Source organism: Ambystoma mexicanum, chromosome 7p, assembly GCF_040938575.1.
Source record: "Ambystoma mexicanum isolate Mex_15411 chromosome 7p, UKY_AmexF1_1, whole genome shotgun sequence".
In the NCBI taxonomy this organism is placed as follows: domain Eukaryota; kingdom Metazoa; phylum Chordata; class Amphibia; order Caudata; family Ambystomatidae; genus Ambystoma; species Ambystoma mexicanum.
This window is the reverse complement of record NC_090939.1, coordinates 148,976,461-149,004,068: the sequence shown is the minus strand read 5'-3', so window position 1 is coordinate 149,004,068 and position 27,608 is coordinate 148,976,461. Positions and strand designations below refer to the sequence as shown.

The following is a 27,608-nucleotide window of genomic DNA, read 5'->3' as shown; positions in this document are numbered from 1 at the left end:
AACAGCGTAGGCCTCAACAGTCCAAATTCCCATCCCAAAGGACAAGTCCAACAGGGGCTAAGCAATTCAAGCTTCCCTCACATAGAATACAAATAGCATTACTGCAGTGGGGTACTAATCGCATTGCTGCAGCAGTTGAGGCATAAAATAAGCAGTGTCCCATAGCAAATTGCTATGCAATTCTGTAGGTTTGCTAATTAAATGGGTACTTGTGTAGCAAAGCTAGCTATTTGTTACCCGTTCAATGAAAGCACAACTCTTCTTGCATTCTGTTCTTGCCTTTAGGGCACTCTACTCTCTTTTCTCCGTTCGATGCAAATTCAAAGGGGCTAACGGAGAAAGAGTGCAACAGTAATCACCTCCTCCACTCTTAGTGCCAAAGGACTGTGTGGGAGTGATAGCGAGATTTTTTCTTTTTCAAATAATTGCAAACCACAAGTAATCGGCAGGATACTTTGCCAAACAAGATTTAGTTGGCTTAATCAAAGTCAGTTACGTGATAACTTTACTTAAAAATAAATAAATAAGACAGTCGTGCAATTCCATTCCTAAAAATGTAAGTAATGCATAATTACTGTATTGCTGCTGTAAAATATTTTGTGTCTATGCTTTCCAGGAAAGTTTGTTTCTGTATCTAAATTTGTGTCAACTATATTTCACTTTGTTGGGGAAGATGACGAGTGAGCACTCTTGAAAAAGTACATTTCAAAATATTTTGATGGCAAGCCTAGTTCTGTAACCGGCTGGTTGTTTAATCTGCGCAACTGATACTCGACCCATGAGCTGATCCTATACTCCTTGACCTTCGGTCTTAACCTGTTGCTTTATACAAGCTAATCAAAGTGAGATGGCTGAAAACTGCAATATTCCAATAACTTCTGGTGACATTAAAAATATGAATACAATATTGCTAATCAAGTTGGTCTGTTTGCTAACAAAGAAAATGTTATTTAGCAAACTGCCAATACATTTTTGAAAACTAATTTATGCCTTCGCAGTGCAAACTCCTCACAGAACTAATACAACATTGATGGCGACTAGTTCAAATATGTAGGCTATCTCTGCGGCTGAATCGGAAAACCTCCATATAGCAGGTACTTTTTTTATTTTTTTATTATTGAATATAGTTGAAATTACAAAATCTTTTTCAATTTATGCATAAAAAATCAAATTTTTCAAAGAGTATGAACAATATAACAAACATTAATATACATTTACAGATAAACATCTTTCAAGTAGCAAATGTTTTCCCAAAATTTGATAGGTTAGCATTTATGGGAGTTAACAATGATGGGAAACATTTCATTCCATGTTCAAGGCTTTTAAAAAGTTAATGGTAGCAACCCTTATGCCTATACATTCTGTTGCAGCTAGAGCCACCCATCTATTGCTAGGGTCCATTTGTGCAAAATACGCAACATAGTTGACGAAATGAATACTTCTTAAACTCGAAAGGGCTGGACACTCCAATAATAAGTGTTGCAGGGTTTCAAATATAGCTGCATTTTGACAAAACCTACACCAATTAAGATCTGATGATATTTGCTTTCTTCTTGATTTAACCTCCCGAGTAGGCCAAATGTTGAATCGCAACCGTAGGATGTCAGATCTAATAGCAGCGGAAGGAGCTAAACACAAGTAGGATGCAGTATCTTTATAGCGTTTGGGTCCAAATATTACAGAGTCAAAATCTTTATAAGTTAAGCACTTTACTCGAGTGTCAATCCAGTCCATCATGTATACTTTCTTCTTTGCTCGCTCCGGGTGAACTATAAGAAGATCAAGCGATATATCGGCATTCACCATAATGGAGAGAACATTTGTGGACCAATGTTTGGGAAACTCTTCTGATGAGTCAAGTAAATAACTAGAAATAGATGACGATGTAGAGGTGTCTCGTGTAGAAAGCAAGCATTTGCGTAATAAGGCGCATAAGCGCCAATTATGTAGGGCAGATAATGAAATTAGGCCCAATTCATATCGCATCATCACCCCGGGAATACATTGTGGTAGACGCAAAATGGCACGCCAGAATTAGGATTCTAGTAAATTAAGAAATCCAGAGGGAATGATTTGCGTTTCTAAGCCATAAAGGATAGTTGGGACAACATTTTGATTCCAATATACGAGGTCTGCTTTAATTGAAAATTTGCCATATTTAGAAACAATTATTAGTGTTTGACAGATTGCCAGAGTTAGCTTCTGTTTGATCTTATTCAGCTGCGACTCTAATGTAGGACAGCCGTCAAAAATGACGCCCAAATAAACATAGTTTGGAACTATCTTTATGGGCGTTCCCTCTATTTGCCATTCCAACAAATGCTTGCGTTGACCTTTAGGGACAAACGTAACAATCTGTGTTTTAGCAGTATTTACTACTAATTCATTTTCTTTGAAGTAGCAGCAAAGTACTGACAACAGATTGCGTAAGCCGCTGGGTGTTTTTGACACTAGAACAAGATCATCCGCATACCATAATGCATTGATTTTGACACTGTTTAATTTCGGTGCATCAGCCATTATTTAGCTAAAATTCCAGCGTACATCATTAATAAAAAAGTTAAACAGGGCTGACGCTAAACTGCACCCCTGCTTCAACCCTCTATGCGTATAAACTGGAGATGTTAGAAGGCCCTCAGCATTTAATCTTACAAAGACCTTGGTTTTTGAGTGAAGAGCAAAAATGATATCAATAAGAGTAGAGGGACACTCCGCCTTGATTAATTTATCAATGAGTTTTGGTCGTGATACCGAATCAAAGGCGGAGTGAAGATCCACAAAAGCAAAGTATCTGGGCTGTCTCTTACTCTGTGCTTGTTGTCTGATGGCATTTAGAGTGAGTAAATTAACACCAGTACCCAGGCCAGCCACAAAACCAGTTTGTGCTGGTTCACGTTGACTAGCTGCTGATGACCAAAGATTGAAATCTCTTAATACCAACTGTGTGAACATTTTCTCTGGAGCATCCAATAATGCTATTGGACGATAACTTTTGGCGTCCAAGCGATCACCCTTTTTATAAATCGGGATAATCACAGACGAACGCCAGGAGTCTGGTATACATTTAGTTTGCAAAATGTGATGAAATGTGTTGTTCAAGATTAATGCCCATTCATTTATATTTTGTTTAAACATCCAGTTTGAGAGTCCGTCAAGGCCTGCTGCCCTTGACGAGGACGATGTTTTAATGAAGGACTGAATAATATTTCTTGTGCATTGCAAATTCCAACATTTTGCAGAACTGCCATTATATTTGTAACAACTCATCTTGGGATCATCATATAGTGTGGAAAAGTGTGTAACCCACGCAGATTCAGAGACACCATTAAGTTGGAGATATACTTGTGGTGCTGTGATATATTTATTTAGCAGTTCCCAGAGTAGAGTTTTTATTGCAACATGCTCGTAGAAAGTTTTCACTATCTAGTTGGTATAATGCGGCCTTCCTTGACCGTACCCAATTTCGATATCTTGACTTGGCAGATCTAACCGATTTAATCTGGTCATTTAATGGCAGTTTCCGAAGTTTTCTGATTTCTTTTCTGTAAGCTTTCTTTCTCTCACAGAGAGCCAGATCAAACCCATGAACGTGACTCCTGGGCGGCCTATTCTGAACAGGCTGAAGATTTGCAAAGGTGCTTAATACATCTATATAGGATGCAGACTCTTGAGAACATTGGTTATTTAAAATTGCTCCATTCAATGCCAGTATTTTATCAATGGACCATTTAAATCGATTTTTACCATTGTTAACTGACAGTCTGTTTATAACAACGTGCAATTTTTAAACAATTTGTCATTTCGACTGACCAGTATAACGATAAAAGATGGTGATCACTAGCTGTTTGTTTTACAACAACAAATTTAGTAGTGTTCATAAAGATATAATCAATTGTGGTTTTTGAGTTGCCTCGCTCCCATGTATTCATTGAAGGGATGTCTCCTGTGATTGCACCATTTGCAATTTTTAAATCTAGATCTCCCATGAAGGATAACCATCTTACACCATCGCGATTTTTGCTCCTTGTATTAGACTCAACACAAGAGAAATTTAGATCACCCATTACTAGAATTCCAGAGATATTGCCCTGAGCAGAGATCAATTCAAAGAGGGACGATAGAGCAGTGTAAAAACTATCAGTGATACCTGCAGGATTTCGATACACATTGATAAGAGCGTATATCTGTGTGTTGAAAGAAATCTTAACCAGTTGTATATATTTGTTTGGTGCTTGCCAGGGCAAGCTTTTATAACCCTTACTCACTTTCACCGCTACTAACAAGCCAGCAGTAGGTCTACCTGTGCCACTACGTTCTGCTGGAAGAAGAATAAGCTCATGGTCATCCCACGTAGGCGGCTTTAGTAACCATGTTTCCTGTAGTACTACTATATCATATGTGTTCAGCTGGTTATTTAGTGTCCATTGCAGGTGAGAGGAGCCTCGGGTGTTCCAACAAGCAAGTGAAATTTCAGTAATGGAAGAATTTGCTCGTGGTTATGAACAGGAATTAGCAGGAACCACGAAATCTGAAAGTGATTCATTCATACAATAGTTACAATCACAGATTGGTTGAAGATTATTACCAACAGAGGGTTCATTGGTATTAAGCTCCTTGAGAGGTTGTCGTGCTGGATCTTGTGCTAGTAAGAAACCAAGATTAAAAAGGTCCATTCTAGCATTCCATAGAGTGTTGCGGAGAATTCCTGATTTTATCCACAATCTAACTACGGAAAGGTTCTTGTCACACAGAAACTCTATTTGATCTATATCGGTAGAAGAAATAGCATCCAAACCTTCAATATCTCCAAAAATGTTGAAGACACTAGCTCGACATAAGTCGTATTTTGGGAAGGGCCCGTCTCGACACTTCAAAATTAGGGTCTGAAATGAATTAAATTTCTTTGACAAGGCAGTACTGGCATCATTTATGAGATTTGATACCAGCTTTGCCAGTTTCTGAATTCTTTCTGGTATTTTGTTTTGTGAAATCTTGTTTATAACGACTATTGCATGGAAGTGGTTTCGGAATTAAACAGGAAACCGGTCTGTTTTTAATTATAGAAACTTAATTATAGACTTAATTGGGCTAACTTGCAGGTACTTTGTAAACTGAAATAGGAAGGCATTCAACAGTAGAACGATTTGTGTACCAATTGCCAGCTACTTTGTTGGTTCATTCCCTGAAACGTTTTGCAGAAAGGAATGTTAATATTGCAGGAAGATAAGTCATGCAATATGCCCTTCGTTATTACTCTACAAAGGTCTGCACGTTTGATCTCTTCTCTTCTGCAGAGATTTACATTTTAAGACACAAACCTGGATGACATTTTGTGTTTGAGGTTTGATAACCGAATTGTCTTTTGATGATTAATGAAAGCCGTCCTTTCCTATTATTAATGCTTCTTTGTTATGCCAGTGTTGATCTGATATCGCAGAGAGGTAAGTGCTCAATTCTAAAATCTAGATCTAATCTCCTCAAATGTTTTCTGGCCCGAGTTAACCGTACATCCTTCAGAGGTCCGTAAACTTTTGACTGAGGTAATATAATCACTCTGCTTAGAAGTTGAAGGAATCCTACATGAAGCATCACATACAAAATTCCTATTTGGATTACCACAACAGGGAAATGCTTTGCAGAGTTCCTTTTTTATAAAATTTTGAAATGCAATAATTCCATTGGTTTGCAACAGTGCTTGCACTCGGGAGGGTCAGGTTTGAATGTTTTAAGTGTAGTCTTAAAGATTTTAAATAGTTTGTGATCCATGTAAAACGCTCCCTTGAGTGAGGGAATTGCTGCCGCTGGACACTTGTAGTGCAATTTACCACAAATGACTCCCAAGTTAAGGTTTAACGGATGATTAAACTAGACCTTGCATAATCACCACTGCTCTAGATAAAGGTTTTGAGGTGAGACTATTGTACACACTGTTTTTATAATTGTAGTACAAACAAAATTGGAAGATTAAAAATGTACCTCTGCAAGAGTGTAAAGTACGCGACGGGGAACCAAAGCATGGCTAAGCTTGAAAATGAATAGAACACATAACCAAAACAGTTGTAGCAATATGTGGCTTCAAACAATTTTTGTGTAAAACGTTCTACACATTAATTTGTATGAACACACTGCATAGTTGCCTATTAATGATAAATGCACACAATACAGGAACTCAGAAAAATACTTTTATGCAATCAAGCATTCACTGAAAAAGCATCACTAGTTGAATGTTGGAATGGCAACAACGAACTTGCCATTTATAGCTGTTTTCCATCTGATTACTGCTAAGATCCTTCAATGCTAGAAAGTTATGGATGTTTAATGTTTCTCTCCAGATACAAAACGCAGCAGAAGTTGAAAGCAAAACTCTTCCTTATCTCGCAGTGCGCTGTTTCTTACTTGCTCGAGAAAAATGTGTTTTCAGAACGCACATTTATGGCATTTCTTCTATGCAAATAAGAATCAAAAGATGTGTTCTGGTTTCTGTCAGGTCATCTTCCCTTTTCACTGGCCTCTGTGTTCAACTGGTGCCTAAATGAAATGCCAAAGCCTCACTCCTTGCTTTCCGCAAAGCCATGAAAACCACTTATTCGCCTGATCTACACCACAGTCCCTATAGGACCTCGTGCCACCTCTCCCTATAAACCTGAAAATGTATCTGCAACTAGCTGACTGTATTAATGTGTTACCAATGTAAAATATGTATATTGTACGTCCCTTATTTATATTGTACCTTCCTGTAACTAAGCTCCGTGCAAGTAACAGCGCCGCGATGGAAGGCAGCGGACCACTTTAAAATTGTGATGCAGGAGATGGTGCCTGACTCAGATTTTGTTGAGGATATCCTCCAGGAGAACATCCCCGTCAGCCAGGCCACCCCGATTTTGAACTCTGCCCCCTTTTTGCTCACGCCCTCCCTTACTCGGGCCATCAGTCCACGGGTTGGGAAGATGTCTGATCCACTCTACATCGGAGGACATTCCATTCCAGATTCCCTGGTCGTTACCACGACCAGGAAACATGCTGGGGTTCCACTGTTTTTGTCTGAGTCACCCCTGACAAGGACTGAAAGTAGCTTTACGCCCTTGGCAAGTGCATCACTTTGTCAGCTGCTTACAGTACAGGAATGGCCAACACAACACTCCTTGCTAGCTATAATGATGTACAGTGGGGACTAGTGCATGATGGCCTGCAAAATGTTCCAGAGCCCACTTAATCACAGCTTCTGGCAGTGGTACACGAATGGCATCAAATGACACAACTCAACAAATCAAAGGCGACTACTTATGGGTATCTCAACTGTGTGTTGCCCAAAAACGTTTTCACACTAGGGAGGACACAGTTATGTCGAGTGGGGAGGAGTTTGCCAAAAAGCCAAATTAGCTAATTGCGCTTTCCAAGAAGTCTCATGTGCACATGTGTTGTGCTAAAAAACACATGCTCTACCGCCTTGGTTGTTGCATGTGTTAGCTGTCATCCAAATGAAAAATGAACATTAATTTTAATAGGTTTTCTCTGGATGGACAGGTGCAGGTTATAATTGTAAAAAAAATTAAGAATTTTGCTTCAGCAATGTTCTCTCTGGAGGTAATTACAGGGAAGACCCCTAAAGACTTGGACAGGGGGTCCTTAATCTGAACGAACGTGACCTGTGCAGTTCATGTTGTGCACTAGGTATGCTCGTTCTCTAGCCAACCGGTTTCTGTGGAACAAATGAGTGGGCCACATTCATCAGGGCTTTGCAGGGCATCTGGGTCTGTGCCTGCTGGTAATCACGTCTGTATTTCTTCAAAAACACTCCCTGTAGGGGTGACAAGGAGGGAGGGGAGAGAGAATGAGCACGAGTAAATGTCTAGTGCTATATCTCAAAAATTATCTCAACACTGCATTAGTATATAACGAGGGGAAAAAGGCTTACCCGCTCCGTGTGGTTTGGTAACTTAGCACGGTGGGTGAGACGGCCCGAAACCTGGTGGCCAAAAGACAATAAGTACTGTCAATAGTGATGCCTAAGTGCATCGTTTCAGAAAGACAACAGGCAGCATAATAATTGCTATCTATTTTAACCAAATTGAGTGTGTATCCTGTCTACAGCGGCGCGCGTAGCGTGGTCACTGGTGGTTTAGCAAACATACACAAGAGAACATCCCAGGTGTACACATTGAGCCGCGTGTCTGAGTCACACGCTCGGGGGGAGGGAGTGGGGGGAGGAGAGTGACAGTCCCAGGCAGGCTGCAACGAGTGGTCGCTTACCTTGGAGCAATCGTCTCTGTTCGCGTAACGGGCCGTGCGCGAGAGATGTGTTTCTCAGCGGGCGGCGTTCTTGTGTCCATAGTGTGCCGCGCGTGCGCGCCTGGCTCTAGCATGGCCGCCCCATCGGGAGGAGGCGGCGGCCATCGCAGAGTCAGGCGACACGCGTCACAGGTCACGGGGACATCGGCCACCCACAATTGTACCTGGTAGGTACTGGTCTCCGAAAAGGTATGAGCTTCTGTTTCATTACTGTATGTTCAATGGCACTAGCTCACATGACCCCTTCGTGCAAGCGAATGCAGAGCAAATGCAATGTAGAGGGGCACAAATCACAACACTATATCACAGCACGAAAATGGAAGGATAACCACTGGTCCTCTTTCAATCTAGCTCATAAAGTTGCCAATGATTGCCAGTGCATCGCTTCATTCAGCTCATATTTATCTGTTTTTAGGCGGAAAATCCAAAGTTGTTCCCGTCTAAACAACAAGTTCTGTATATTCCCCCCTCTGGTGGGGATGGCCATTTTTTCAATTATTGTCCATGTGAAATCTGCCGGAGTGTGCTTTTGGGCTAGGAAGTGTTCCACCATAGGTGCCGTAATCATCTTCGTGCGGATGCATGATCTGTGCTCTGCAAGGCGTGTTTTAATAGGACGTGTTGTCATGCCTACGTAGCGTTTGTTGCAGGGGCATGTAATGATGTAAATCACGTTGCTGCTATTGCAGTTCGTAAATGTTTTTTGAATCCACGGGAAATGCCACCCTATGTCAATGGAGGTGGTTCTCTTGGTGCTGGAGCAAGCATTACATGCGCCACACGGAGTGTGGCCAGTTGCTGGGTTCTGTCCCCACAGTGTGTTTGGTTTGGGTTCTATTTCTTTGTATGAATGTACAAGGGCGTCACGTAAGTTCTTCCTTCTTTTTAATGCAAACCTTGGGGTTTCTATACTGTACTGGCCGACGTTTAGGATTGGCCAAAGTTTCACAATTTCTTTCTTGATTTTGTTGGTGAGTGGAGAGAAGCTCATTACTGCTGTTATAATGTTGTTGGCTTCATTCGGCTTGGAATGATGTTCCATGGTGACTTCGCGTGGGATGTTACTGGCTCGTTTGCGTGCCTGTTTAATTATACGTTTTGGCTATCCCCTATTGTGGAGTTTAGTTGCGAGGTCTGCTGATTGTCGATTGTAATCTAGTAATGTTGAACAGTTTCTCCGGTATCTAAGGAATTGTCCAAACAGTAAATTCCTTCTCAAACTGGGAGGATGGAAGCTCCCGTAGGTGAGTAGTGAGTTTCTATCCGTAGGTTTATTGAACACTCTACTGTTGATGGTTGCATTCCGTATCTCCAGGGTTAGATCTAGGAAATGTACAGATTCTGTACTGTGGGTCTCTGAGAATTTGAGGAAGGGGTTCTGTCTGTTGAGCCATGTCATGAACAATGCAAGCTCAGGTTCACTCTCCTCCCCCCACTCTCTCCCCCCGAGCGTGTGACTCAGACACGCAGCTCAATGTGTACACCTGGGATGTCCTCTTGTGTATGTTTGCTAAACCACCAGTGACCACGCTACGCGCGTCGCTGTAGACAGGATACACACTCAATTTGGTTAAAATAGATAGCAATTATTATGCTGCCTGTTGTCTTTCTGAAACGATGCACTATTGACAGTACTTATTGTCTTTTGGCCACCAGGTTTCGGGCCGTCTCACCCACCGTGCTAAGTTACCAAACCACACGGAGCGGTAAGCCTTTTTCCCCTCGTTATATACTAATGCAGTGTTTCGAGATAATTTTTGAGATATAGCACTAGACATTTACTCGTGCTCATTCTCTCTCCCCTCCCTCCTTGTCACCCCTACAGGGAGTGTTTTTGAAGAAATACAGACGTGATTACCAGCAGGCACAGACCCAGATGCCCTGCAAAGCCCTGATGAATGTGGCCCACTCATTTGTTCCACAGAAACCGGTTGGCTAGAGAACGAGCATACCTAGTGCACAACATGAACTCCACAGGTCAAGTTCGTTCAGATTAAGGACCCCCTGTCCAAGTCTTTAGGGGTCTTCCCTGTAATTACCTCCAGAGAGAACATTGCTGTAGCAAAATTCTTAATTTTTTTTACAATTATAACCTGCACCTGTCCATCCAGAGAAAACCTATTAAAATTAATGTTCATTTTTCATTTGGATGACAGCTAACACATGCAACAACCAAGGCGGTAGAGCATGTGTTTTTTAGCACAACACATGTGCACATGAGACTTCTTGGAAAGCGCAATTAGCTAATTTGGCTTTTTGGCAAACTCCTCCCCAATCAAATGACACAAAACACCCATGACTCGGCAGAGACTGCTAGCAGGGTACTGGTGGAAGGCACCCTGTTGGTGCCATGTGTGGCTAAATAATTCTAGATTCAAGCCCGAAACACAGGCCTCACTAATAAACCTGTTTAGGACTCTGCCCTCTTCGGCAAAGCGGTGGACGAAACCACAGAGCAGCACACAACCTTAAAGTCCCTGAATCCAATCTAGGCCAAGCCATTTGTTCAAGAGGGGGGCCTTCAATACTTGCCGGTCTTTTCATGGGCAATCTTTTGCCTGCTCAGCTCAAGGTGCCTATGGAACTGTAGGATCTCCCTGCTATTCCGGCCAGGGTACATCCAGCAAAGAGAAATTCCATCCAGCAAATGACTGTGGTTCAGGTCCCCTCCTACGTTTTCCCTGGTAGGGGGTAGGGGGATGATGGACCTATTTCACCCAGACATGGGAGGGAATCGCCTCAGATCAGTGGGTCCTCCAAACCAGCTGTGGTGGTTATTGCATAGAATTTCTCCATCCACCCTGATGGCACCTGCTGAAAAGCAGAAGACTGTTTCCAAAACATTGCCACATCCTACTGGAAGAAGTATAGACCCTGCTGCAGAAGGGAACGATCAAGGTTGTCCCAGAACTTCAGGTAAATTAGGGTATTTATTCAATATACTTCCTTGTATCCAAAAAGGATGTGACCATGCACCCTGTATTAGACCTGCAAACAAGTATGTCAAACCTCAAAAGTTCAGGATGGCAATTCGTCAGGAAGTGATCCTGTTGCTAAAGCAAGGGGATTTCATGGCCAGATTGGATTTAAAAGATGCATATTTTCATATTTCAATGTTGCCGGCAGACGGAAAGTACCTCAGGTTCAAGATAAAGAACACTCACTATCAGTTCAAAATACCCCCCTTTGGCATCGCCTCAACCCGAGGGTGTTTACCAAAGTACTGGAAGTGGTGGCAGCTCACCTGCGTAGGCAGTCCATTCCAGTGTACCCTTATCTCGACAACTGGCTCAGAGCTGGAGACTCCCACCAGGCTTGTCTAGAGAACACTCAAAAGACAATAGATCTTCTTTTCAGCCCGGGGTTCTCCACCAATGTCAAGCTGGCCCCCAGTCAAGTCAAACAATTTCCAAGGGCCCTAATTCGGACTGAAGACAGGCTCATTTTCCCTTCAGCGAGAGGATTCAAAACCTGTTGTTGCAGATCCCTCTGTGTGTGGCCAGTCAGGTAATTGTACGGAAAGCCATGCGGCTATTAGGGGGAATGGCGTCCTGCATCTTCATAGTTCCACACGCCCGTCTGTGCATGCGTCCTATGCAGTAGTGGCTCGTGAGCCAATGTTGTCAGGCAAGCAGTCAGTGGGATGATCTAGTGGTTGTCTCGACAGCCCTCGTTCAGTCTTTGCAGTGGCTGTCGAAGGAGAATCTTTTGAAGGGAAAATCCTTCACTACTGCACTAGAAGCCACCCTAACGGCGGACCCATCCCTGTCAGGATGGGGAGCTTACCGCCTAGAACAGTGCACAGCATGTGGTCACAATCGATAGCAGCCAAACATGTCAATCTGTTAGAACTTCTTGCTGTGTTCAAAGCCCTGAAAGCCTTTACCTACAAGGGAAGAGTATTCTGGTCCTTAGACAGCACTACGGCCAGGTATTACCTGAACAAATGGGTGAGCACTGGCTCTCCAGGACTGTCGAAACGGTCACAGAACATTTGGAAATAGGCACTCAAACGCATGTTCCTACTGTCGCAAGATGTTCCAGGGGAACACAATCTTCTGGCAGACATACTCAGCAGAGACTTGCAGCTACCCGTAGAACATGAGTGGCGCTTGTTAAGGTAGTTTTCTAAACTCTGGCCTGGTGGGCAGAAGTTTAGGAGGCCACCCTTGGATTAGTGAAACGGCGGAACCTGCTAGACAAGCCTGTCCCAATCTAGGTAGCTTGCCAGGCGGTCAAGACGAAGTCTCAGGAGAGGTGAGATCGGAAGCCCACAATCGGCACACACAGTAACGAACCACAAATTACTCTTAGACAAGTGCATACAAAATATCCATGTTTATTGTCGGCCGGACCAAACGGACGCAAGTAGCTTTAGCGAGTAAAACAATGATCACACAAATCCTTAAACTATACAGTATATATACATAACATTTCCTAGTGCAATTCAGTTACAAGCTACAACCACAACCTGTGAAGAAATGGGGAAAGTTTAGTACACAAATGGCAATAGGTTATTCTTCAAAGTTTGTTCCCTAACTTTCGTGTCCAACCCTAAAATGAGGGGAGCCTTGTGCTGAACAGTACAGTTGTGTGTAAAAAGGCACGATTGCGCAGATGAACAAAAGAGCGAGTCGTCTTTGTAGGGCGCAAGTCAGGAAGGGGCTTGAGGCAATGAAGAATAAGTTCCCACTATTCGAGTCGGCCCTTCCCTTGCCAGCAAAGCAGTATTCAAGTGGTGAGAATAGCTAGGGAGAGCAGGCTAACCCAGCCAAGTTTGAATACCTTTGAGGGATACTCGTGTGTAAAAATGATCGGCTGTGGCAGGGGGCCACCGGTAAGTTATGCAAGAACTCACCGACCCTCGGCACCGTCCAGACCAAACTTCGCCAGTTTAGTTGAGGTTGCTAGTAGGTTCGAGTCCTACAGTTTCGCGGCGCTCCGTATCTCAGCGGCTGCAGTGAAGAACGATCGTCCGTGATGGGACAGTTGCTTTTTCTCGGCTTCCAAAGGAGGTATGACAATTTCCGGTGCAGCTGGCTTCAGCGCACAGGAGAGCAGAACAGTGGGTGAACAATAGCGACCGTCACCACCAGGTAGTGACGTGGGAATCGGGGATGCGGGCCGCGTTACTCCCTCGCCTAATTCGAGACCCAGAGGAGCTAGGCCTGCGAAATTTGGCTGGGGAATGCACAGGACCACAAACAAGCGATATCCCACATCTCGGGTTTGCACTTGCGGTGGAGCTGTGGTATACGAGGTAGAGCTGGACAGTTCGCTGGATGACCCAGGACCCCTTCCAAAGGTGCTCGTTCGGTGGGTAAGCAGGGGGCGCCACGAGTAGTTGTTCCCACTACTCCAAAGGGGCGAAGCGCCTTGGCAGGCCGCCTTGATCGAAGTAGAAAGCAGGGGTCCGATAGGACAGTAGAGGGCAAAAGGTGCCAAAACCTTCTAAAGCGTGTCCGGTGGAACTATGAGTCTGTTTCTTTGTGTAGGAGACTTGGCTCCTTCTGTAGTTTGGTGAGAAACACAGGTGATCGAGCTAGAATGGCTGCAGAGGCCCTTCTCTTATTCAAGATTAGCTTTGCGCCAAAATCGAGGACTTCCAATAGAAGATCTTCTCTTGCAGGCATTCCAGACATGCACCAATCGCTGCCCACTGTGGTCTGTCATTCAGACACTCAAGACATCCTGGCACTAGTAGTGTGTATATCAGCCCTCTTCCTGGGCACACCTAAGTGACGGGCAGAAGAGATTGGTTTTTGCGGGAGGCTGCATGCCCAAATAAGGAAAACCGGGTTACTCGACGTGGGTGAAGGCAAGGGACAAAATGGCCATGACACAGAACAAAGGACTTTGTGACTCTATTTTCAAACCTGGCCACAGTCTTTAGCCAAATGCTGTAAATGTGGTTTAACTCTATTAAAAAGGAGTAAAACATTATAAAAAGTAACTGCTGCCACCAGCTCGCCCCAGCCACACTCGTCATAAACACATCCCTCGTGGGTGTCTAGGGCCATAAATCACAAAGGGACCCCAGAGCACGGGACTGGAAGGTATATTATTGTTCACTGTTAAAATGTTACCTTGAAATGGCAACATGGTTTCCCAGTACTGACAATCTGAAGTACGGGTCAGTTTCCCCATGGCAAGTGAGCAAAAGGCTGGACTCCACTGGAAAAAGTCATGTTAGGATAGCCAAACTTAAGCAAATAGATTGTCCATAAATGGAGGGAAAATTGCACAAGAAAGAAATCTTTCCTAATAGTACTCGCAAGAACACATCTTGCACGTCTTTGCCGAATGGGGTCATCCAGACTTAAACCTATTTGCAACACTGAAGATTGGTCTATTGATAACGTCTTCAGGAAGATTTGCTTATGCTTTTTCCCCCAGTTCCCCAACTCCACAGGATAGTTCACAAGATGCATCAGGAACAGGTCACATTAATCCTGGTTGCACCAATGTGGGCTCAACAGCTATGGTTTGCTCATCTCATGAGAATGTCAACTCTCCCCACCGAGGAAAATACCTTGCCCATATAACATGCTTTTGCAAAACCAAGGGACAACACTACATCCATTCCCTCAAACGCTCAACTTAGCATGGCTCCTGAAGTCCTAGAGTTTGGGCACCTTCAACTATTTCAAAGATGTATGGGCATTCTTGAGAGAGGCACAGAAACCTAACATCAGACATTGTTACTCCAATAAATGCAAACGTTTTGTCATTTGGAGCAGTACTAAAAACATCAACCCTATTAACTGTTCACGTAAACATATTTAATCCTTTTTCTAATACACCTCTTAGATTCATGACTTGTTTCAACTCACTATCCTTACACCACATCTCAGAGCAAGGCTTCTTGGTGGAAAATTCCCGTGATTAAAGCATTCATGGAAGGGGTAAACGACTGCACCCTCCTATTTCTAACCCAACTCCCGGATGGGACTTCTGTTGTTTTTACAAGACTAATTGGGCCTCCTTTTGAGCCAAAGCATAAGGCTGGCTTTCACCTTTTTAAGACTGCTTTTCTAGTGGCTATTGGCTAGGTGAAGAGAGTTTGTGAACTGCAGGCTCTCAGCTCAAGACCCATTTGCTACCATTCATAAGGACAAGGTGGTACTATGCACACACACCCACGCTATGCACCTAAATTCATTTCTATGAATGTTGATTTGGTTTCATCTTCACATCGGGCACCATTCCTTCCAATCTGAAACAATCCTGGGTACTCCCGCTCTTAAATAAGCAATCCCTAGACCCACTTATTCCTACGAACTACCGCCCTTTAACGATGGGTCCGTTCCTACTCAAAATTCTGGACATGGTTGCTTATACCCAAATCCAAAACTACTTAGAGCTGGACAAGCTTCTTGGAGTTAGACAATCAGGCTTTCGTCCGCTACATGAAACTGCCCTCATCGACCTACTAACACGGGTTGATGAGTTGAGAGACGAAGGGCAAACTGCACTCCTTCTACTGTAATCATTTGGACTCAGCTGCTAATTTCTCTACCGAGGCTATCGAGTGGATAGAATCATTCCTGAGCGACAGAACAATGGGTGTCTTTTCCCTTTCGCCAGCTGTGGACCCTATGCCTATCACATTCGGTGTCCCACAGGGCTCTTGTGTATCACCTACACTCTACAACATATTCACCAAGCCTCTGTTCGATGATCTGGAGCTTCTGGGTATCACCTACACTAACGTGCAGATGATACTCAGATTCTCCTCCCACTTTCTGGGGATTATGACAAAGATTCAGCATTGGTGAATAGTGTACCTCATCATCCAGGCATGGATGGCCAAGCACGGTCTATGCTTGAATGATGACAAGACTGAGCTCATTATCTTGGGTACCCAATATAACCTGAAGAAACTAGGCCATACACCACCTTCACCATCGATGGACACATCATCAGGGTAGCTAAGGAAGTGAAAACTCTCGGCTTCTATCTGGACTCCACCATGTCCTTTGACAAACAAATCAAATCCTTGGCCTCTACCACCTCCTACACCTGCAAGCTTATCCGAGCAGGCAGACCCTTCCTCTCTAATGACAGCTGCATGATCCTAGCCAGGGCACTAATGCTCTCTAGGCTAGATTACTGCAATGCTCGCTATAGCAGCGCTAATAAGGCTATTATCCAGAGGCTACAAACACTCCAAAACAACCCTCTAAGGGCTGCACTAGGTATAAATCAAAGAGCACATATCTCTGCTACTAGACGCCAACACAACTGGCTCACCTCCTATAATAAAATTCTTCTAAAAATAGCCTCCCTTACCCACAAAGCACTAAACAATACTGCCCGAGCTATCTTTCAGACAGACTACATAGCCACCAGACCCACAAGAGCTAGCAATACTCACTGCCTCCATGTTCCTAGATACCGACTCACCAAGATGGGCGGCAATAGCTTTCCTGTGAAAGCCGCCAAACTATGGAACTCCTTGCTGCATTAGCTTAGAGTTGACCAACCATACCTACTATTTCGAAGTAACATGAACATCCTTAACTCACTCGTCATCTATGTCATACACTAGACCGACCCAGGATACCTGACACAACCACTATATATATATATATATATATATATATATATATATATATCTTCTGTGCCTACCCACACTTGCGCCCTAACTCCTCCTACCTGTATATTTGTGTATATGCTCTGTTGTAATTTCTTGTAACTATATATTCTGCACTGTATTATATCTGTAACTATGTACGTTTTGAATTTCCTTATGGCTGCACCGTGTTACCTATGGGTTAGGTGCACATTATAAATCAATAAACAAACATCTCTTCCATTTCAATGTAATTAACTCTGATATTCATATTATGTAATGTATCCAAGACGGGTGAATTGCTCTCTTCTCCATTGTAAGAAGCAAATGTGTATTTTCTACATAATATGAATATCAGATTTAAGAACATTGAAATGAAAAAGATTAAACCAAGATCAAAATTCATTCCTCCAATGCTGAATTACAATGTAATTGACACTTTCCACAAAGCTGTGGTACAAGATATAAATTAACTCATTGACAAGTGAACAAGGAAAAGAAGTTTATAACCTACATCCCTTGGAATTTGCACCCATTAATAGTTTAGCTCAATATAAGGATATCATTATTAAAGAGGCGGACAAGGGGGCGGCAACATAGTTATTATGGACTGTGATGACTGTTGTCCAATGTGCACTTACAGACCCCTGTATGCTACAGAGTGTTGTCGTTTAACCCAAGCAAGGATATCCAAGCCGAACTGAAAGAACATATTGACCAATGGTACAGGCAGGGTTTGCTAACAAAGAGAAATTCTTTCTTATGGTAACGGCACCAACCTTACGTACAATGTATTTTTTACCCAAAATTCACAAGCCATATGTGACTCTACCCGAAGTAAGACCTATTATGAATGGCATAGGCTGGGCCACTGAGAGGATTTCTGGATATTTAGATGTTGTCATTTGCCCATATGTGTCCAAGTTACCATCTTATCTCAAAGATACTACACATGTACTAATGACACTCAATCGGCATGAATGGGCATCTGATCAATTGTTGGTCACATTAGATGTAAGGGCATTATACACGTCAATACCGCATGATTTGGCAAATGTGGGTCCTGCATAATGTGCAGATATGCTCTCCTGAATACCCAGGAATGTTCAATGGACATGGGATCAAATTAAGGATTAAGGACATCAATTGCAGAACTAAATTTGTAGTGTATGCATTTGTGCTAAGATTTAAATAGGCAGTACCACTAGGGAATTGAGAACCTGGATACTTGAACACATGGCCACGATTGGCAGTCAGGACCCCAGGTTTCCATTTGCGAACCACTGGCAGATCTCGCATCAGGCGGATGACTAGAAGGTATTGAAGTTCATAGGTTTTCAGAAAATCAGCTTGAGCGAAACAGGAGGAGACCAGGCGCTCTATTTGAGACAGATGGAAGCCAAACTTAACTGTAAAATGCCTAAATAGTTATAAAATGGGGGTTTTCTTATGATCACAATATGCTCTCCATTTAGTTTACTTTGCCCATACTAGGAGTTTACATGAACTGATGGCACAATGTATGACATTAGATTATAATTGTTTATGATCTTTGGGAATGCATCCCCTATCTGTTCAGCTTTGGATACGTTGTAATAGTTTGACATATACTTGTAGCAAATAGCTAATTGTTCGAACAGATATTGCATATAACATGTTAAAAGGCAAGATATTTAATTATGCAGCAATGTCGTATTAAACACTTGCAGGGATGAGCATTTTACTTAGGCGGACTTGTGTGCTTGTCCCTTTATCCCATTTAATTTATCTATACATCTGTATCACGTGGTATTATGGTACTAATGTACCTTTCCCATACTATTGAGTCTCAGCACTGTTCTTCAGCATAGAGAAGAATGCATGACATTCCAATCTCATGGCACTTTGTGCTCGTGACTGGCAAGAGGCCACGTAGAATAACCATTGTGAATGATTACTGATTGGGAAGTTATAATTGGCAAATTGATGTAATCCCAATAATTATCGGTTTTACTGTTTATTTGTACAGCATGGCCTTACTTGAGATATTTCAGATGTTTTGATATGAAATTAAATGCTGGTGCATCGTTAGTCCAGGTAACCAGTAACTGCGTGGTTAACGCCTAGCCGTTCAAAAGATAAATGCATGACGACCGGTGCCTAAATCGTCACGCATCATGACGTAACAATATAAACAAACCGTAAAACATGGTACCTGCGATTTAGACCTCGAGGAACACTGCTGAAGTCCTTCTGTAAAACGGGGACTCTAATCGTTGGAATTCGATGCTGAAGGTAAGGTGCACATAACGTAATGCGTAATGGAAATTTGATCCATAGTGCTTTCATTTTAGGATACCAATATCAAGATTGCAACACTGCAATAGACTCCTTAGGAAGCATGTATGAGTTGAGGATTTGAGCCCTAAGATTGAGCATATTGTCAATCACCATGGTGAAGGGCAATCTGAATTCTGGGAACTGTATGCTCAAACACCATTGTTTATATTAGCACAGCGGTCTCAAAGGGAAATAAGCTATGATTGGAACTCGGCACTAAAAGTGTTAATTGCAATGGTGTAACAAAAGCAGACAGGGGACGCACCAATGAATATAAAACATTCTGATGGACAAAACGTTGGTCTTCAACACACAACAGAACATAAGAACATACATTTTAATACTAATAGATCTGCATCCAGATAGTTGTTTATTTTTTCCTGTTTCTTTCTTTTCCTTTTTTCTTTCTTTATCTCTACAATTGCCCCTCAACATTCCCCCCCCATACCTACACTCTTTATTCCTCTGTCATCTTAATATATTGGTGAATATGATTTGTATAAAAACATCTTTTTTACTTTAATTTTCAATGTTGGGTCTGTAAATGCAGACTTGTGTGATGTATCACACTACAGATGTATTAATGTTGAACATCAAATTAAGCAGTGCTTCATACTGCATGATACTGAATGTTATTTATCCCAGCCTAGAGAAAGACCAAGGGTTGAAACATGTGTCCGCAAAATGGGCAAGTGCAAACTTGCAATTTGAAGGAGAATTAAAATTGAATTACCAAGTCAAATGATAATTGACTTGCTTTATGAATCAGTGGATTTATAACTGATCTCATTTATCAGGACATGCCCCAACCAGAGGTGCCAGCCCGATGTCATTGTTATTTCTGAGGTATGTATGGGGAGACGTCAAAAAAGCACTAAGAGCAGCATTCTACAGCTAATTGCACAGACTTCACTAAGCACAGCCAATCCAAGCTTTCCTCTACGTTGGAGTCCTACATTCATTTCCAAGTTCTCATTGAACCAATCCATCAAACTTCCCACTTTGTTTCAGTATCCCACTAACTCAGCTGGAAGAAGCCTCCATTCACTAGAATGTTACAGGAGCATTGGTGTATTACCTTGAAAAAACAAAACCACTAAGAAAGACCGACAAATTCTTTCTCTGTTGTCGCTGGTAGAGAAGGGGACCTGGTCTCTAAACCGGCAATCTCTCTTGCTAAAAGATCTACCCTTTATGCCCGAGTACATTCTACTCTAGCTACAAGTGCTCCTATAGCTTTTATTGCAAATGTTCCTCTTGGTTCTATTTGCAAAGCGGCTATATGGAGTTCTGTTCACAGTTCCACTCCAAGTTACTGCTTAGACACACCTGACTCTCAGGTGGGTCAGGCGGTGCTAAGGCATCTCTTTGCTGCTGTTCCTTCACATATCCCACCACCATCTCCTGGTACTGCTAGCTAGTCTATGAAAAGCATGTGATTTAAAAGCAGATTAACATGCATTACTCACCCTAATCATATTTCTTGTGCTTGTATCTGCTTAGATTCACATGCGCTTGCCCTTCCTACTCTTGTAGTTGAAAAAACATAGACATCCAACACCTTCTTCTCTTCTGTACTCAATCACGCATTCTATCAGGCTTCCTCATGGCAGAACAAAAACATCCAGGGGGACCTCGCGCGGGAATGATTTTGGGTACACTACATGTCACGCTAGGGACAGTGTTAGTCATGCACATGTTGATGTCCCTTTTTGAACTTCGAAAAAAGATGAAATAGTCCACGATTACCACTAGATGTTGGACTATATGCACAGAAGAGTTATATGTTACTGTGTTTTCTCTGCATTTACTTTGTCTTGATATGTACTTTAGAAAACAGTAAAACACCTTTAATGTATCGTTTGTATCTTCAATTTTGTGTTTTAGAGATTGTATTAATCTATACCCACATGCCGATTTATTCTGTGATTGCCAAAGATTAGGCAACACATTTTCTGCCTTCACAATTTAAATCAAATTTTTTTTTTCAAATATCTAGTGGTTACTAGAACACAGTAAAGGTACACATCTTGTTTCATAACAGCATGTGAGTCTAAGCAGATGCAAGCACTAGAAATACAATTACAGTGAGTAATGTATGCCTTCTGTTCTGTCCTTTTTCTGTCTAAATGCAATCCTCTCTTTTCCACCTTGTCGCAGCCTGTTGCTAAAATATCACTTAAATCCACTTTCGGGACAGGCAACAAAGTATTCTTTGCCGTCTCCTATGTTCCTGAACAGGCATTATTGTACTCTTCGGGGTCTTTTCTTCCAATCTCTGCAGGCCATGCAGTGATGTGTTTAAAGTCCCTGCTGTGTTTGTGCACGTACTTCTGAAAACAGGGAGCTCCTCTTTGGATTAAGTAAACGATGTGTGTTTGTACCATGCCCTCTATATTCTGTCGTTCTGTTAACTTAAAATACTGCAGTGACACTGGATGATTGCACCCTCAGAGCCCTCATGAGAGCGGCCCAGTGCCGGTACCTCATACTCTTAAATTACAGATTAATACTCCACATAATTGCAACATTCCATTTATTAAGCAAACTTTATTAATCAACTTATCCTTGACCTCAAGCCCAGGGACGGTATCTCTCCAGCCCTGAAATTTCTCCACTGGCTCCTGGTGGCTGCACGGATCAAGTTCAAGACCCTTTGCATTGTCCACAAGGCTTAGGTTGGGGCCCACACTACATCCAACACTCTCTTCCAAAATACCTTCCTTCTCGAGCCCTTCGCTCAGCTACCTCCAACTCTCTAAGGGTTAGAAACTTCTCCAGACAGAGAGTGGGTGTTAGATCTCTCTCCTCTGCAGGTGCCTCCCTCTGGAATGACCCCCCTGGCCCTCAAACCTAAGCCAGAGCACCTGACGTTCCGGAAGCAGCTCAAAACTTTCCTCTTCTCTACTTTCTCTTTCTCCCTCTCCTGCTGACCTAACTATCTGCTATAGCGACTGGTTGCTTGGCTATCCTCAGTCTCAGTGGGTACCAGGCTCTTTCTTGATCAGTCACCCTTGCACTGCCTCCAGTCCAATCACACACCTAGGGGCTGTAACTAATCCTCCAGTCCCTTGTTCTTGCACTGCTCAGAGCCGCACTGCCCTGGCTGTACTTACTTGGAGCATTACTGCCCTGTTTTCCCCTCCCCTCTTTTTTGCACTCCCTTTCCCCTTGCACTTCTCGTTCTCACCCTTGCACAATCTGAATGACAAAGGCCTAGTAAAATCGTTTGTCTCGTCTTCCCTCCGTCTTCCCTCATTTGTCTTGTCACGCCTAGAAACACTAGTGTACAGGCGCGTTGTAAATTAATTGCATCATATATCAAAACCTATTTCTGTGTTTTTAACCTGGTGTAAATCTCGTGTTCCTATATCATTTCCATTTTATAGGGGTAAAAATATGCACTTTCTTAGTCTGCCTACAGGTGATTTACATAATAATCAGGCTAAGAAGAAAGTCATTGCAATTGATACTTGCGTTACTACTACTTTGGATTCCACCATGTGCCACTTTCTTTCTGTTTAATAAATATATAGTTTCCACCATGTCGCTTCTAAAGTGCAATAGTACATTAAAGTGCTCGCTGTCTGCGTATTGTACCCCACTGACTGCATAACAATTCATTTGGAAAGCGAACCTGGTACCGCAGCATGTTTGCATCTTTAAGCAAACCTTGCAGATTGAGCTAGTGTCGCTTGGTGATGAAAGTATATGGTTTTCATTTGTGCATAAATTATGTTGCTAGTTTCTTTGTTCAGTTTGACCGGGGACTTGTGCCCTTGGTTGGGTCCTTTTTGGGTTTTTCCTTAGCCCCGGTTATTTAATACGCTGTGGTTCTGGTCATCCCATCTCGTAACGGCAGAGAGCCAAGCAAGCAAAATCATTTTTGCAACAATCGGAGAATTTAATCAACATATTATTCCCTATTAATTCAGACAGCAACACTAGAAACTCGTCGTCCATTCAGCAATATAAAACTGTTAAATAAGAGGATCAATATGTCTGTAACATGATTGCAGATTCAAATATGCAAGGACAAATGTATTCTCTCACAATCATTGATTGTTGACTAATTTGTGTCACTTATGCCTTGAAAAAGCCACAGAGAGGGTGACACACTTTAACGTGCCTCCAGTTGGAGATTGTTGGCAACACTGTACAGCACTACAATACAAACATTGATGTTGGGATACTGTTTTTAATGCAACTATGAATAAAATAAAACCAGATAAGCCATGAGATTGGATCTAGCCTCATGTATCAGACAATTGAAACCTAATACTGATCCAAATGCTCCTAATACTGATCCAATTAAGTCCTATTCTTTCCCCCCAGTACGCTGCCCCTTCCCTCTCCCCCTCCTTTAATTCACTTTCCCCTTATAATCTTCCCATTTCTGCAATGTAGGTCTCCACTTGGACTCCTCCCCTCTCCTTTACCCACCACATTTCTCTTACCTCTCGTGCCTGTCGCTACCACCTCTTCAACATTGGTAAAATCCATTCCTCCCTCACCTTCCAGGCTACTTAAACGCTTCATCTTTTCCCTCATATTCTCTCGCCTTTTCTATTGCTCTTCTCACTTCTTTGGTCTCCCTGCCTCTCATCTTGCTCCCCTTAAATCCCTCTACCACTCTGCCATCCACACCCTTTGTCTTCTTGCTCCACTTGACTCCATTTCCTCTTCGCGCTCTCACCTTGGCTGGCTTCCCTTTCACTCCCAATTTAAATTTCACTTCCTCTGTCTTGTTTTTTAATATCTTCATGAACTCGCTTTCCCTATCTTTCCTCTCTCCTTCTACTTACTGTACCTCCGTCCCCTTGTTCCTCGTCTCGTTTCCGTTCCTTTCAACTACTTGCCCCTACACTGAAACTCCCTACCCCTCTATGCCCTCCATTAATTCCTACTCCCTCTGCGCCTCCTTGAAATCTTTTCTCCTTTCCCCGTCCTGACTTTCCTCATCACTCCATTCCACTTCTCTATCACCTCCCTCTTTCACGTCCTCTGCTCCCCTTAATTCTCCATCTTATTCGCCGCCCGACTCCCCTCCTCTCTCTCCTTACTCCTCCTTCATACGTATTTCACATAGGTACATCGCTCTACCTCTACATACTGTTTTTTTAATGGTTTGTTTCATGTTTGAATTATGCTTCTAGTTTATCATATTCTATGTATTTGTGTTATAATTTAAAGCGCTTTGGTGTAACGCACTATGTAAACCTAATACATACAAATGCGCACAGGCCAACATAGAAAACTCAAACCTAAACAAATACACTTTCTGACTGGTCGGTGGATAACCGTCTCTATGTAGCCGTGCGGCAACTGGACAATTTCCTAACTAACTTAAACAGAAACTTGCTAAACCGCAATACACTGGTAGAGCGCACCAAAACTAATTTACTCACCCACTTACTCAGCAATATCCTAGAATGTGTCCTCCACAGATCCATAAGAGCACTTCTATACTTTTGTTTTCCAACTACATTCACCTTTCACAGAATCTATTCTAAATATTGTCTTATGACCTGGCAATTTTAAAATATTATTAAATTATGGCAATTTGGCCACCACAATTTAATTGTGTGGCTGGAGCACATAGCAAGCATAGTATATTACCAAAACATTACTTGTTATTAACTACCCTAATGCCCTCTCCTACACAACGGCAATCGCCTCATTGCAGGTGTTATCTCTAGGAGATTTATATATTGTCAAGGTTAGGGTCTACATTTTAGTCTGAATTCACACTTAACTGAGATCCAATTTATTTTCAGTGTGCACACTACATGGTGTCTGTTTCCCGCATCTACCAATGCAACAGCTATCTAATCTGGACAGGACTGAGGCGCAATGTCTGCCCATGTAGAAATGGACCAAGGAACTACATTATTCACAAAAGAAATTAAAAAAATGCCCACCTATTTCTGGAAGAGCATGCTGTGCCTCTGGATAGTGAAAAACCGGCTAATGTAAATGGGGAACATGGTTATCATTTAATATCCTTAGAGTTGGTTCCTTTAAACTTCCCTATTAAATGTCCATGCCACTGGAACATAAGCAGTATTCAAATCGGAGCCTGTGTGCCCTCTTTTCCAATTCACACTCGACATTTGGTCCTCCACATTTAAGGCATCACTTCGTAAGTCAATTAAGAAGAAATAGGAATTTACAAACCTATTTTAACTTTAGGGATTATCACATTTTACTTTACTAATTCTTTCTATCTCACTTCCCTGCCTTTTTTTAAATTTTTTTTTTTACCAACAACATTCACCTTCTCGCGTATCCTAATAGTGGTTTAGGCCACATTCTGGCATTTCTTGGCTTTCCCACAATTGCTACTTGGGAACTTACCTGCAGTATCATAAGTAGACACACTGGGCATTTTGTTCCCACATATCTGCCAAGATTTCCCGAGCATGCGTCTGAGCCTCTCAAGCTCCCATACTTGTTAGATCGCCATTAGCCCCCAGCCACGCCAGCTTGGGTGGGGGGGGGGGTCTTTCAAGGCCTCCCCTGAGAAGGCGTGGCAGGTGCCCTTTTTCTATTAAATGCACCCACGGCGGGACACATTTAATAACAATAGGGTGCTGATGCGTCGCATCAGCACCCTATTCACATGATTACCTCCTCGCTCCAACGCAGGAACTAGGCGGTTTGCACTGGAATAGGATGCTCATGCATTAGCATGAGTGTCCTGTTCCAATGATTCGCCCCCTGCGAGGCGCTGCAGCGAGGAGTTTGGAAAAAAAATGTGGTGCATCCTGCCCCTCTCCCCCTGTTCCCCAAGTGGCGTGGAGGGGGGGAGCTTCAATTCGCCCTGGGCACTGCTGTCACTAAGGCTGGCCCTGCCCTGACGAGGCACGCTACTTCATGGACAAGGATTAGTTCTTTGAAACGACTACAGTGGTGATTCAGAGCAGTACAAAAGCAGAATGAGATACCCAGTGTCTTAAGTGGCACTGCTAAACGAGCTGGGGTGGGTAGCATCACCATTAAGGCTGAAAGGGTGAATGCGCTGGAGTTTCAAGATTTAGAAAACCAGGCCTATGCTTCCAGCAGCCTCAAGTTTCTCTCCATAATGGTGGCACTGGCCCACGGGCATCTCTTGCTTGAAGGGATGCCTCAGAGGTGCAGCGCCACCATTATAGACGAAAGGAATTTTTATCTGAAGCCGGAATCTCTCACACACGCGGAGGCTGCCAGGGGAGACTAGTGAGCCACGGCAGGGCCCTGCCTCAAAACGAGATTTTGGAGCCCGCCGTTTATCGGCCCGGCCCACTTAAAGCCCTGGAGATACCCAACACAGTATCCTGTTTTCAAAATATTTGTATTAAATTGCCTATCTAAATATTGTGTAAGCAGGGCCTATGGTAAGGGGAATGTGTCTTTTTTACAATGTACGCTAACCCATGTCTATTCAGTCTTGTTGCAAACGTGTGCGTGCTGCCTTTGTCAGGACCAGGTGCAATTATGAAACCTCAAGTGCCGATTCTTTTTTTTGAATTTTTTATTTTTACCTTACATAAGTAGTAGAACATCATACAGTATCTCAAATGTACAAGGTTATACTTAGTCACCCATAATTTCCTAAATTAATCTCTAAGAAGTAATAGAGGGGAACGGAATACAGGGAGTAAGGAGACAAATAAAATGAAAAAGCAAAAACAAAGTAAAATAAGAACCCTAGAACACAATCAAATATTTTAAGCGTAGAGATCATTAAATGCACCCCACATCCTCTCATATTTATCAAGCTGATCTTTTGCTTTAAAGGATGTTTTCACCCTCTTGGACAAAAGGGACAAACTCTGCAGCAAGTCATCGATGTTGGGAGAGGTATCAGTTTTCCAAAATTTCAAAATCTGCTTCTTGGCTAGCAAAAGAGCTCTCTATATCCAAAACAATTTACTTGTAGTTAAACCAATATTTGAAGGCAGTAAACCTAACACAGCAACAAGTGGATCTCTGGGTATAGAGATATCCAGAACCAACTCCAACCTCTGAAAAACACCATCCCAGAATAATTGTATTTTCCCACATAACCACAACATGTGGAGTGTAGTGCCCACCTCCCTATTACAGTTCCAACAAAAGTCCACATTACTCAATTTACTCATTCTCATCTTCCATGGGGACCAGTATAAATGAGTAATTCTTTGTTGTGTATATCTCAAAACTAAATCCACTTCGTATTTATCTGGACCTGCACATATGAGGCTCCAATCAATATCCAACAATGTGCAACCTAAATCCGAATCCCAATTCCCTCTACCACACTACGATGGTAACTTAGATGCACAGGGTGTAATCAATCCATACAGAGTAGATGCAGACAAGGGCACAGTCTTAGAACAAAAGTTGTAGGTGAGGCATGCATTGTAGAATTGAACGGCGAGAAAAGTACAAAAAAAAGTTCCTG

General features: G+C 42.6%; 1 protein-coding gene across 9 annotated transcripts in view; it reads left to right on the top strand.

Moving 5' to 3' along the window:
- POU2F1 (POU class 2 homeobox 1) overlaps window positions 1-27,608 on the top strand; it is a 1,344,877-nt gene that overhangs the window by 15,774 nt on the left and 1,301,495 nt on the right. Inside the window, exon 1 of one of the 9 annotated variants that reach the window (XM_069635945.1) lies at window positions 552-1,094. The exons of 7 other annotated variants lie outside the window; for them this stretch is intronic. The gene's annotated coding sequence lies outside the window, so the exon portion shown is untranslated. Of the gene's footprint in view, window positions 1-551; window positions 1,095-27,608 lie in introns of those variants that run through there. One more of the 9 variants, XM_069635948.1, reaches the window with a different exon arrangement.